A 12,404-nucleotide genomic window follows, 5' to 3' on the forward strand; every position below is an offset into this window, starting at 1 on the left:
ATGTGAATTGGCACCGCGTGAAGAATCACATGGACAGCGCCGAAGGCCATGAAGTTGAGCAGTGCAGGAGTCAGTCAGAGATCCAGGCTGTCGGCTCAGAGAGAAGAGAAAATGTTCACACAAGAGCAGTCAACTCCTCCTGACCCGGAGAGAGCAGAGAGAAGCCAATGGGAAGAGCACTCAGGCAAGGCAGGGAGCTACGACTGTGGACACCCCGCAGGGGCGTTCATCTTCTGTTACCCCTTGAGATGCAGAGAAAGAGCATCCCATTGACAGCTATCTCACCACACTTCTTATTAAATTTTATTTAGTTGTTTATTTCTTTTTGGCTGTGCTGGGTCTTTGTTGCTGTGCGGGCTTTTTCTCTAGCTGTGGTGGGGGAATTCTTATTGCAGTGGCTTCTCTTGTGGAGCACAAGCTCTAGGGCATGTGGGGTTCAGCAGTTGTGGTGCAAGGGCTAATAGTTGTGGCTCCCAGGCTCAAAACACAGGCTCAGTCATGGTGGTACACAGGCTTAGTTGCTCTGAGGCAACTCATCTTCCCAGATTAGGGATGGAATCCATGCCTGCTGCATCAGCAGGTGGATTCCTTATCACTGAGCCACCAGGGAAGCCCCGTCTCCACACTGTTAAGAAACAGTCCTCTTCTTTAACGAAGATCTTTTTCATGCAAAAGGATCTCAGATCTCTGGCACTGAGGTCTGCGGGAATAACCCCAGTTTCAGTCAGCACTTCCTTGGATCTGATCCAGGGACAGAGGGGACTTAAAATTATTACCCTGCCTCAAGAAGAAATCAGTAGAAAACTTAAAGTATAGAGACAGAGGTTGAGGGAGAAAAGTTGCCAGCATTCTAGCTACGAATACTGCACAGAGCAGCTTCCCCAGGACAGTGTACTTTCACTCTCTCGGCCCCTCACACTGAACTGCGTAAGAGGGTGACATTCTTGCATCCCCCATGGCAGAGGCTGGACATGTAGAAGACTCTAGAATTCAGAATATTCCTCTCCTCAGGAACAGGTGGCCAGAAGGTGATTCCAGAGGGCACTGAGACTCAGCCAGTCACCAGAGAAAGTCACCGTTGTCCTGAGGACTTTCTTTAAAAGAAGGGGTTTCCCAGAAAGCCAGGATGGAGCTTCGAGTGGTGAGGAGAGGAAGCGACTGCAGATCATGACTCATACTGTCGTTGCCCAAATGACCACAGTAAAGAGTCTATAAAACACATCGTGTAAAAAGGAAATAATTTAGGAAATACAAAAAAGGTAAGACATAGCCAAAGTTAAGGAATTAAAGGCAAACATGTGATGACACTAAACCGCTTAGAGAAAATGGCCTTCAAAAGTCACAAGGACGAAAGACTAAATGGTGGGTAAGATTATATATAAACTCTATGAGCAAAATAAGCCAGAAGAATTGGAATAGAGAAAAGAGGTGTTAAAAATTAATAAACCAAGTAGATGAAAGGAATGAAATTTTCACTCAAATAGAAATGAAAAAATATTTCTTAATGTCCACAATAGCAGACAAATTAAACAAATTGATATGATAGCAGATATGATACAATATTAAGATGTTGTTCAGTCACTCAGTCATGTCCTACTTCTGTGACCACACGGATTGCAGCACGCCAGGCTTCCCTGTCCTTCACCATCTCCAGGAGCTTGCTCAAATTCATGTCCATTGAGTCAGTGATGCCATCCAAACATCTCGTCCTCTGTCATCCCCTTCTCCTCCTGCCTTCAATCTTTCCCAGAATCAGGGTCTTTTCTAATGAGTCAGCTCTCTGCAGCAGGTGGCCAATATTAAGATGCCTCTGAACATAAATGCTTTAGATAAACAATGATACATCACATGCTCCTGGCACAGTATATGACAAAATTAAACAGTATAATCTCAACTACATATATATGCAAATACACAGAATTATGTATTCTTTTAAAAAGTGTGCATGCACATGTATGTGCTTATGTAAAAGTCTGGAAGGAAATATATCAAAATGCTCATGGTAGTTAACTCTGTGGGATTATTTGTAATTTAAATTGGTTGTACCTTTAAAAATTTCTCACAATGTTTTACTTTTACTGCCAGAAAAAAAAAATGTTTTTCAAAAAACAAAAGCAGAAAACAGTTTGAAAATATATCTGTAGAAAATGGAATTTTTTGTGTTGTATTCTGTTAGAGCTATTTATTTTTACTTGAAGAGATGTTATGAAAGAAAGAATGCCTTCAAATGAAATCCTTAATTGAACAAGAGGATATAATGTCCATCCATTCACTAAAAGATAGTTCATACCACATCAGTTCACACCAAATACTTAAGAGCCAGAGATACAACAAACTAGATAAAAATCTTGTCCTCTAAAGGACATTCTTGTTGGGGGGAATATACAATAAACAATTAGAGAGTGTGTCCAATGGGGGTAAGGATTATGGAGAAAAGATGGTGCAGCAGAAGGGAATCACCTTCCTTGATTTTGGGAAGTTGTTGCATTTTTACATAGTGATGGACAAAACCTCGAAAAGGTGACTTCTGGACAAAGACCTGAGGTGGTGAGTGCGCCACCCCATGGACACCTGAGGTAAAGCATTCAGGCCAAAGGAACACTGTTGTGAAGGTGTGAGAGAAGGACCTGGAAGGAGGAACAGGCAAGGGGGCCTGTCTGCTAGACAGAGTAACGGAGAGGAGAGTAGGAGATGAGGGCGATGTGCAGTGTGGGCCGGGACTGTGACGGGGGTCACCGGAAAAAGCTGAGAAGAATATAAACAGAGGGTAACTGAGACGGATCTACTGTTGAGTGCTCTCATATGTGTCAATACCTGTTCGTCCTCTCAAGGCACCTTGTTATGTACTATTGAGATGGTAGCTTCAGCCTTCAACTATGACTTCTATTAAGGCAGATGCAAAGAATTGAGGGCTTATAATCATTTATGTCCATTAAATGAATTAGTCATTCAGTGTAAAACCAACTTCAAAATACATAATTTGGAGCAATAAAATATGCTAAAATAACTTGGACAAAGACATAGAAGCCATAGGATCAATGAGGTGGAAATTTCTAGAAAGTGAGTGAGGAACTCAGACCCTCAAGATCTGGGATATGTTATAAAGCTGTAACAAGCTTTAAAGCTTTTTTCAGATGAAGCCTAGGACTACCAGAGTTAAAGGCAGCAGGTTTTTTAAGCTGGTCATAATGGTGAAGCTTCCTGAGAGGGACTGCATACATCTATAGTAGCTTCAGAGCTGCCAGAGGACACACAAAAATGAGCTGCGGGGAAAATTCTTTCATTAGCAGCTTCAGAAGGAAGCAGAGCTGTGTTGTCTCCAGACCTAAGTATCCACTGTGTGGTCATGCGGGGACAGTCATAACAGCAGTGGCCTGCTAAGCTTGGGAAACATGGTGGGTCATGAAGGTCACCATTAACTTGATGGAACATCATTATTCAAAGAAGTGTCATTGCTGCTCCTTCTCAGTGTATATCACTGCCACATCTTCCACTTGAGTCCTTCCAGTGAATATTCAGGGTTGATTTCCTTTAGAATTGACTGGTTTGATCTCCTTGCAGTTCAAGGGATTCAAGAGTCTTCTCCAGCACCACCATTCAAAATCATCAATTCTTTGGCACTCAGCCTTCTTTATGGTTCAACTCTCACATCTGTACATGACTACTGGAAAACCATAGCTTTGACTATACAGACCTTTGTCAGCAAAGTGATGTCTCTGCTTTTTAATATGCCATCTAGGTTTGTCTTGCTTTACTTTCAGGGAGCAAGGGTCTTTTAATTTCATGGCTGAAGTCACCCTCCCCCGTGATTTTGGAGCCCAAGAAAATAAAATCTGTCACTGCTTCCACTTTTAAGGAACACTAAAGCCCTTTACAGTTGCCTAGCACTTAGTCATTTACAAAGCACTTCAGATTAATATTCCCTTTGAGACTAAAACCAACTATGTGAGTTAAGTGACAACCACATCAGGAGAGTTAGTAACTTGCCAAAAGCCACTGAGACCCAGAAGAGGGTCTGAACTTCTGAAATTCTGACCCCCAGTGGATTCACTTCAGGGAGCAGCCCTGTCCACTGGGCCGCCCTGTCATTCAGGACCCCGCACTGTGTGCCTGAATGGGTGCAAATGGCCTTCTCAAAGAATCAGTTCAGGCTGAGTATCCTTCAAAACGGTGAATCTCCTTTGCTAGACTTCCTCCAACTTCCTAAAGCTTAGCTGGTCCCCTCTCCTCTGTGCCACATCTGTACTTTAAATGTTCGTCTGTTGCTTCTTACTACTTTTTACTGTAATTTATTTATCTACATGTCAAACTGTTAGCCTGTGAATCCTTAGGACAGTGAATCCTTCTGAGGCAGGTAGAAGGAGCAGAATTCTTGGTCTTTGGAACCAGGCTGCCTAGGGTGGAATCCCAGGTTCACAACTTACTAGCATTGAAAAAATTACTTAAACTCTCTGTCTTCATTTCCTCATCTATAAAATCAGGATAATAACAAAATTGCCAATCTCATAAGCTATTGTGAAGATGAAAGATGAAAATCACTAGAATAATTAATAAACATTGTGAAAGAATCTAAATGTGAATGAATAGGGAAATTGATAAATTAAATACAATCCTTTTATACAATGGAAAAGTACCCTCCAGCCATTAAGAAAATACACCTATACACACCACCACCATAATCAATATCACCATCTTCATTGCATCCTTAGCTCCTATCAGCCTGTCACACAGACGGTGCCCCATAAAGTTCTGTCAAATATGTGAACAAATAAATGTACTTGTTAAACAGTGACTTGGGTAAAAATAGAAATTTTACCTGCTCTATTTTGGGGTAGTCACAGCTGCCTGGACTATATCTAAGAATACTAGGATCACTGCTTTCCTCCACAAAAGAATACACAGGAAATTCAAGGAATTGAGCTCAAGTTTCCTAAATTAATCCACCCAAATGAAAAGCACAGGCCTCCAGGCCAAAGAATCAGGCTCACTTGTTTGTTAATAAAATATTATGCAACTAAGAACCTTTATTTCAGTTCAGGCTAAGCGGCTTGGATGGAATTGCTTGGATCAGAAACCTCCGGGACATGGATAGCTAATGGAAACCCCTGTAAAGGAATTCAGTATACACCTCCTCTTTCTTTTTAGATTTGATTTAGAACAAACTACAAGAGTAATCACCATAGAAATCTACTAACATAGGGATTTTCACACAAGGTTCTCTGATGTGTATGTTTCTTTATGGTCTGTTGAGCCATGAAGGGGAAAGGTAGCAGATTCAAAGAACCTGCAAAGGGGAAGGAGATGTTTACTTTAATAACCTTTAATTTTTAAAAAATAAAACAGGCCTTTCCTATCCAAAAGAGTGAATATCAAAACATAAGACAGCTTTTGAAAAGACAGGAAAAGGCCAGAATCTAACATAATTAAAGTATCTAATATTTGTATACCATATTTCATTTATAAAACTTTTTCATATTATTTAAATTTTAAAAGATTGAAGATAATCTTTTGTAAATAAATTCTATAGCAACTCTCAGACATGATTTCAAAGAGAAATATGTCAGAATGTTTGTTTCAGTCTTTTTTGTTATACTGAAATACTTGAAAGAGCTGAAATGCAAATGAACAGGAAAGTTGGTAAATTAAATGTGCTGTATTAATACAACGGGAAAATATCACACAGCAATTAAAGAAGTTATATATACAGATTTGCATGTATGTATTATCATGGATAGGTTTCAAAAACAATTTAAGTATAAAAGAGGAAGTTGCATAACAACATAGTAATGTGTATGGAATAACATTTTGGCAAAATTTTTTTTAAAGCCATGAACTTCCTCTGATATGACTAACCACAGAGGCCAATAGGTTTTTTTTATAATCTTCCAACTTCCTTAAAACTAAACAGACCAAACATAAGAGTGAGGAAATAAGTCCATGAATAATATCGTCAGTAACACTGAGTGATAGGGAATCCTCTATGAACGTGAATAAGGAGCATGGGTGAACAGGACCATTAGGAGATCAGCAGCTATGGGGCTCAAGTTAGGAAAAAGAGAAGAAGAACCCAGTACTCTGTAAGTGTTGTCAACCAAAGACCAAAACCAAAACAAGCAAACAAAAATACAAACAAATATATCCAAGATTTTCAATATATATTTAGAGGATTCTGAGAAAACAGCAATGATGACAACTGCATAGATTGTGAACCCTCCTAAGAGCCCCCCTCTCATAAACAGAGCAACTAGGATAGCAAAACCAAGGCCCACAGGCAGTATCTAACAAAGTAAGGAGATGCCAACATATCTTCATGATCCTAAATCAGATGTAGGCAGGGATAAACCACTTACCCATGACCTGCATAAGATAATGAGACTTCTGATAACACTGATAATCAATAAACAAAGAATGCCCAACAGATACTAACTTAGAAAGCAAGAGCGGTCAATCTGAAAAGAGTAGTTAAAACTGAGAAAGGAGCATACAATTTAGAAGAATCATTTTGTTATCCAGACAACACTATCAAACTACTGAAAAGGGAAAAGAACTCAAAGTGAAATAAGTCAGACGGAGAAAGACAAGTATCATATGATAAATCTTACATGTGAATCTAAAATTGACATTACTAACCCACCAAAAAATACCAGAATACACATTCTTTTCAAGTTCACATGAAATAATCATCATGAAAGAGCAGATTCTGGACCATAAAATAAATTTAATAAATTTAAATTAATTTAATTGATTAAATATTTCAATAAATTTTAAAAGATTTAATTACATCAAATAAGTTCTCTAACCATAATGGAATTAAACTAGAAGTCAAGAACAGAAAAATCTCTGGAAAATTCTCAAATATTTAGAAATTAAGTTACTTTCTAAATAACCAATTGGATAAAAAAGACTAAAGGAAAATTATAAAACATTTCAAGCTGAATGAAAATGAAAACATAATATATCACAACTTCTGGATGCCACTAAAGCAGCATATAATTTATAGCAATAAATGCCTACATTTGAAAAGAAGAAAAGTTTCTAATCAATTATCTGAGCCTTCATCTTTAGAAATTAGAAAAAGAAGAAAAATTAAACACAAAGTAAGCAAAGGAAAAGAAATAACAAAGATAGCAAAAGATAAGAAAATAAAAAACTGAAAGATGGTGAAGAAAATGTAATGAAACAAAAATTTTTGAAAAAAGCAATGAAGTTTATAAACTTGTAAACAGACTACTAAAGAAAAGAAATAGAAAAAAATTCTCAAATGTTTGTAATGATAGAATTGGAATTATTACAGATTCTACAGATATTAAAGAAATAATAGGGGATATTATGGGCAATTTTACACCAATAAATTTGATAACCTCAATGAAATGGATGATATATACTACCACAATTAACTCAAGAAAAAAAAAAAAACAGATAACCTGGGGGGGAAAAAATCTATATTTATAAAGAAATTGAACTTGTAGTTTAAAACTTTCCCACAAACAAAACTTCAAATCCAGAAGGCTGGTGAAATCTATTACTGGTAAATTCTATAAAACAAGAAAGAAATAATACTAATTCTACACAAATTCTCAACTAATTTAACAAAAGAACACTTCTTCATTTATTCAGTGGGGCCAGGGAAGTATTTCACATCTCATCCCTATTTATTCAGTCTCATCCCAAACATGTTATGCATTCTATGCATTATACTTAAAGTACAATTCACTATCCCTCATGAGCATAAATAAAACACTTCTTTTTTAAAACATACCAAGTAAATATAAAGAATAACATTTCATAGCCCAGTGAGACTTATCCCAAGAATTCAAAGCTGATTTAATATTTTAAAAATCAGTCAATATAATTAGAAAAACTCTATGAATATTAAGTGGTCACATAAAAACATTTGACAATCAACATCCATTCCTGACCCAAAAAAAAAAAAAAAAAAAAACCTCTCAGCTTACTAGGAATAGAAGGAAACTTCCTTAACTTGATCAAGGGCATCTATTGAAAAAAATCTATAGCTAACATCATACTTATTAGTGAAAGGCTAAATGCTTTCCCCCAACATTGGAAACATGCCAAGGACATCCAGTCAGTGCAATAACTCATGGAAGGGAAAAAAAAAAAGGCACCCAGATTGCAAACCAAGAATAAAACTGACCTGATTCACGGAAACATTCATGTGATCATATACCCCCAGAAATTACTATGGACCTACAAAAAAAAGATTCCTAGAACTAGGATCTTAGAATTTAAGATCAGTATACAAAACCAATTATAGTTCTATATACTAGCAATGGAAAAGCAGAACTTGAATTAAAAAACAAAAACATTTACACTAGCATAAAATTATGAAATATTTAGGAATAGATGAGAAAGATGTGAAACTTATAAACTTAAAACTATAAAACACTGTTGAAGAAAGTTACAGAAGATGTAAATAAATGGAGAAATATAACAGGCACATGAAGATTCAATATTAAGATACTAGTTATTCCCAAATTGATCTATAGATATAGCACATCATCCAAGGCAAAGCCCTTGTTAACTTTTTTGGAGATATTGGCAAGGTCACTGTAAAATTCATGCAGAAATTAAAAGAACATAGAGTATTCAAAACAACTTTGAAAACAAAGGGCCTGGTTCATAACTCATTGTAAAGTTAAAATAATCAAGACCAAAAAAATTTTTTTAATAAAATAATCAAGACAGTGCTATATTGGTACAAAGATACAAAAAGGGGTCAGTATAACAGAATAGAGAGACCAAAAGTTGACCAATGTATATAAATAAATTAAAAGAAACTTGATCCTTGGAAGAAAAGCAAAGACAAACCTAGACAGTGTATTAAAAGCAGAGACATTACTTTGATGACAAAGGTCCTTATAGTCAAAGCTATGGTTTTTCCAGTAGTCATAAACAGATGTGAGAGCTGGACAATAAAAAAGACTGAGCAACAAAGAACTGATGCCTTCGAACTGTGGTGCTGGAGAAGGTTCTTGAAAGTCCCTCGGACAGCACGGAGATCAAATCAATCAATCGTAAAGAAAATCCACCCTGAATATTCATTAGAAGAACTGATGCTGAAGCTGAAGGTCCAATATTTGGGCCACCTGATTCGAAGAGCCGACTCATTGGAAAAGATCCCAATGCTGGAAAAGACTGAAGGCAGGAGGAGAAGGGGACAACAGAGTATGAAATGGTTGGATAGCATCACTGACTCAATGGACAAGAGTTTGATCAAACTCCAGGAGATGGTGAAGTACAGGAAAGTCTGGCATGCTGCAGTCCATGGGGTCGCAAATAGTCAGACATGACTGAGCAACTGAACAAGTGCACAGACAATACAACAGATAAAAGACAGTTAATTTAGCAAATAAGATGGAAACCATTAGATAGCCAGATGTAAAAAATAACTTTGACCCATTCCTTGAACTCAAAATGGTTCATAAAACTTCTAGAAGAAAATACAAGAGAAAATCTTTGTGATTCTGGCTTAAACAAAGATTTCTTACCTTGATCTAGAAAGGAAAAAAACTGATTAACTTGACCTCATCAAAATTAAGAACTGCTCTTCAACTGTTAAGAGGACAAAAAGATTAAATATTTGCAAATCCCAGTTTTTTAAATGAACTTATATTAAGAACTCTGCAAACTGAATAATAAGGAAACAAAAACTCGGTTTTAAAAGAAAAGGAGCAAAGTACTTGAACACATTCTTCATCAAAGAATAGATGAGGAGATAACAAAGTAATTGTAAAGCAAAATCACTGACTGTCTGTTACCTGAGAGTAAAAAGATATCACTTGAGGCTGGCCAGTCAAGTAAAAGAAGTGTAAGTTAATTGAAGAGTACAAAGGTTAGCAATAAGATAAAACTTGTGCCTAAAATTCAAAACTTAGAAAAAGGGAGGGAGGAGAAATGGCTTCTATAATTTCCCTATTGTTCAAAGTAGAACACCAACAGATAGATAGTATCTAAAGAAAAAGAGAACTAGGAATTTTATATAAATCATTAATTAGCATAGACACACAAATCTTCCTGAATAGTAAAGCCAAAACGAGATAAAAGAGTAAGTAAAAGAGAAAGTTTGACCACAGCATGGTAAAACTGAAACTGAACATGTCATTTGTGTCAAGTGGAGAAGGAAATGGCAACCCACTCCAGTATTCTTGCCTGGAAAACCCATGGACTGAGAAACCTGGTAGGCTACAGTCCATGGGGTCGAAAAAAGTTGGACATGGCTGGGCGACTTCATTTTCACTTTCACTTTCACTTTGTGTCAAGGAAAAAGAAAGAGCTAAACTCATCTATAAAAACCAAAGTTTTATCAAGTTGACTTACAAAGCAATATTCAACTCTCTGCTCTTAGACAAGAAAGACAAGTAAGCAAAGAGGTTCAGAAAGGATAAAAGTTAAAGATGAGAAAATTCATACTAGGCATATCTTGATACCAGACAAAGTAGAATTCTTGCCAAAAAGCAATAAATGGAACAAAGAAAAACACTCTTTAATGCTAAAGGCTATAACTCATAATAAAGATATGCTATTAATATTTACGCACCTGACAACACAGCAAGTTTGCCAAGCAGAAATCATAGATGAAAGGAGAAATATGCAGACACATGCTGGAGACTATAGAACATGGTTAAGCTGTGCTCAGAGAGCAAAAAATCATAGTATTAAATATCTATATCATTAAAAAATAGAAAACTAATGCAAGACAGCAGAAAACATAAATTAATAAGGATAAAGAGCAGACATTGAGTTAGAAAAGCAAAAAGCAATCAAACTAACAAATATATCAAAAAGCTATTGTTTTGGCGGCGGGGGTGGGTAGAGAAACACTAGCAAGAAAAACAAGACAGCACAGATACACAAATAAAATGAGATAAAGGGGCAATTCTCATTGAAATGGAGAATTTTAATATCTTAAAATTGCTAACTTTGAACAAATAAATTTGACAACCTAACTTAAATACATAACTTTTAGGGAAATAAAACTGACCAAATCTGAACCTTTAGAGATTAAAAAAAAATTTTTTGAAAAGATGAATTACTATAGAAGTTACAGAAAAAAATTGTAAAAATGTTCTCACCAAATAATTCACCAGACCCTGATGGTGTCACAGGGGAATTCTGCAATTTGTTCAACTGCAAAGCTACTTGGACTGTCACAGAACACAAGAAAAGAATTGCAATTTCCAAATTCTTTTTATGTGGCAAATGTAATTCAGATATCAATATCTGATAAATAGCGCCCCCAAAAGAAAACTGTAAGCCAGTTTTACATATGAATACTGATAATAAAATCTTATCTAAAGTATGAGCATACAGTACAGAATTTAAAAAGTAATTCATCATGACCAAGTGAGGACAGGGAAGCCTGACCTGTTGCAGTTCATGGGGTCACAGTCAGACACGACTTAGCTACTGAACAACAACTATTCATTGTGTTGGAGGTAGTAGCCAGGGCAACTGGACAAGAGAATGAAAAACCTCCATATCCTGATTCAAAAATAACCTAAAGAACGTGTTACAGGAAAAAGAACAAGGAGTAGGGAAAATTCTGAAATCATGAAGCACAAAATAAGGTCTTCTGGAAGCATTTAAGTTCCAAAATGATCAATGCAAAAATTAAATGTCTGAAGCTACATATCTTTAAAAACAAAAATTTGCAGAAGCAGAGTTCTCCCAGGGGACTGGTAGAAATTGAGATGCAAGATCTAGTAGCTCTCAATTACCTCCGAGGGAGTTGGGTGTGTCATTGTTGATAGGATCCACTTCAGGCCTTGATTGGTCAGCAGGAGGGAGCATCAGAGAACAGGCTGAATGAGGAATTGCATAGATAAGCCATATTTCCAGGAAGCAGACAGCCTGTGAGGCAGGGAATTAAAAAAGAAAAAGAAACTCTGTATTGTGAGCAGCTCTTAGCTTCCATTCCTGTTAAGAAGTAAAGGAGTAAGTGGCCTGAAAATAAAAACCTTATTCTCAAAAAAGAAGAATACAAAGAGAGATACCATGAGCCCAGTAGAAAAGTAGGCAAGTCACATGGATGTTTTGCTGAAACAAAATGCAAATTCTCTCAAACATGGGAGAATATTTTTAATCTCATTCTTGAAAAGAATGCAAAGTCAAGCTATAGATGATATATTTTTCACTTCTGAGATTGGCAAAATTTTTAAAATTGTAATAGCAATCTGTGTGAGTATCGGGTGCATGCTACATGCTGAATCACTCAGTTGTGTCCAACTCTTTGCAACCCAATGGACTGTAGCCCAGCAGGCATCTCTGTCCATGGGATTCTCTAGGCAAGAATACTGGAGTAGGTTGTCATGTCTTCCCCCAGGGGATCTTCTCAATCCAGGGATCAAGCCTGCATTTCTTACCTCTTGTGCATTGGCAAGCAG

The 12,404-nt window shown here is 36.7% G+C and overlaps 1 long non-coding RNA gene across 1 annotated transcript in view; it reads right to left on the reverse strand.

The window, feature by feature from the left end:
- The window catches only part of LOC139035916 (uncharacterized), a 77,444-nt gene extending 65,577 nt beyond the window's left edge, over positions 1-11,867 (reverse strand). Inside the window, exon 1 of the long non-coding RNA XR_011488568.1 lies at positions 11,739-11,867. This is a non-coding gene — a long non-coding RNA (uncharacterized lncRNA). The remainder of the gene's footprint in view (positions 1-11,738) is intronic.
- Between the last annotated feature and the right edge of the window lie 537 nt (positions 11,868-12,404).

The sequence above is a fragment of the Odocoileus virginianus genome, chromosome 7, assembly GCF_023699985.2.
Source record: "Odocoileus virginianus isolate 20LAN1187 ecotype Illinois chromosome 7, Ovbor_1.2, whole genome shotgun sequence".
Classification (NCBI taxonomy): Eukaryota; Metazoa; Chordata; class Mammalia; order Artiodactyla; family Cervidae; genus Odocoileus; species Odocoileus virginianus.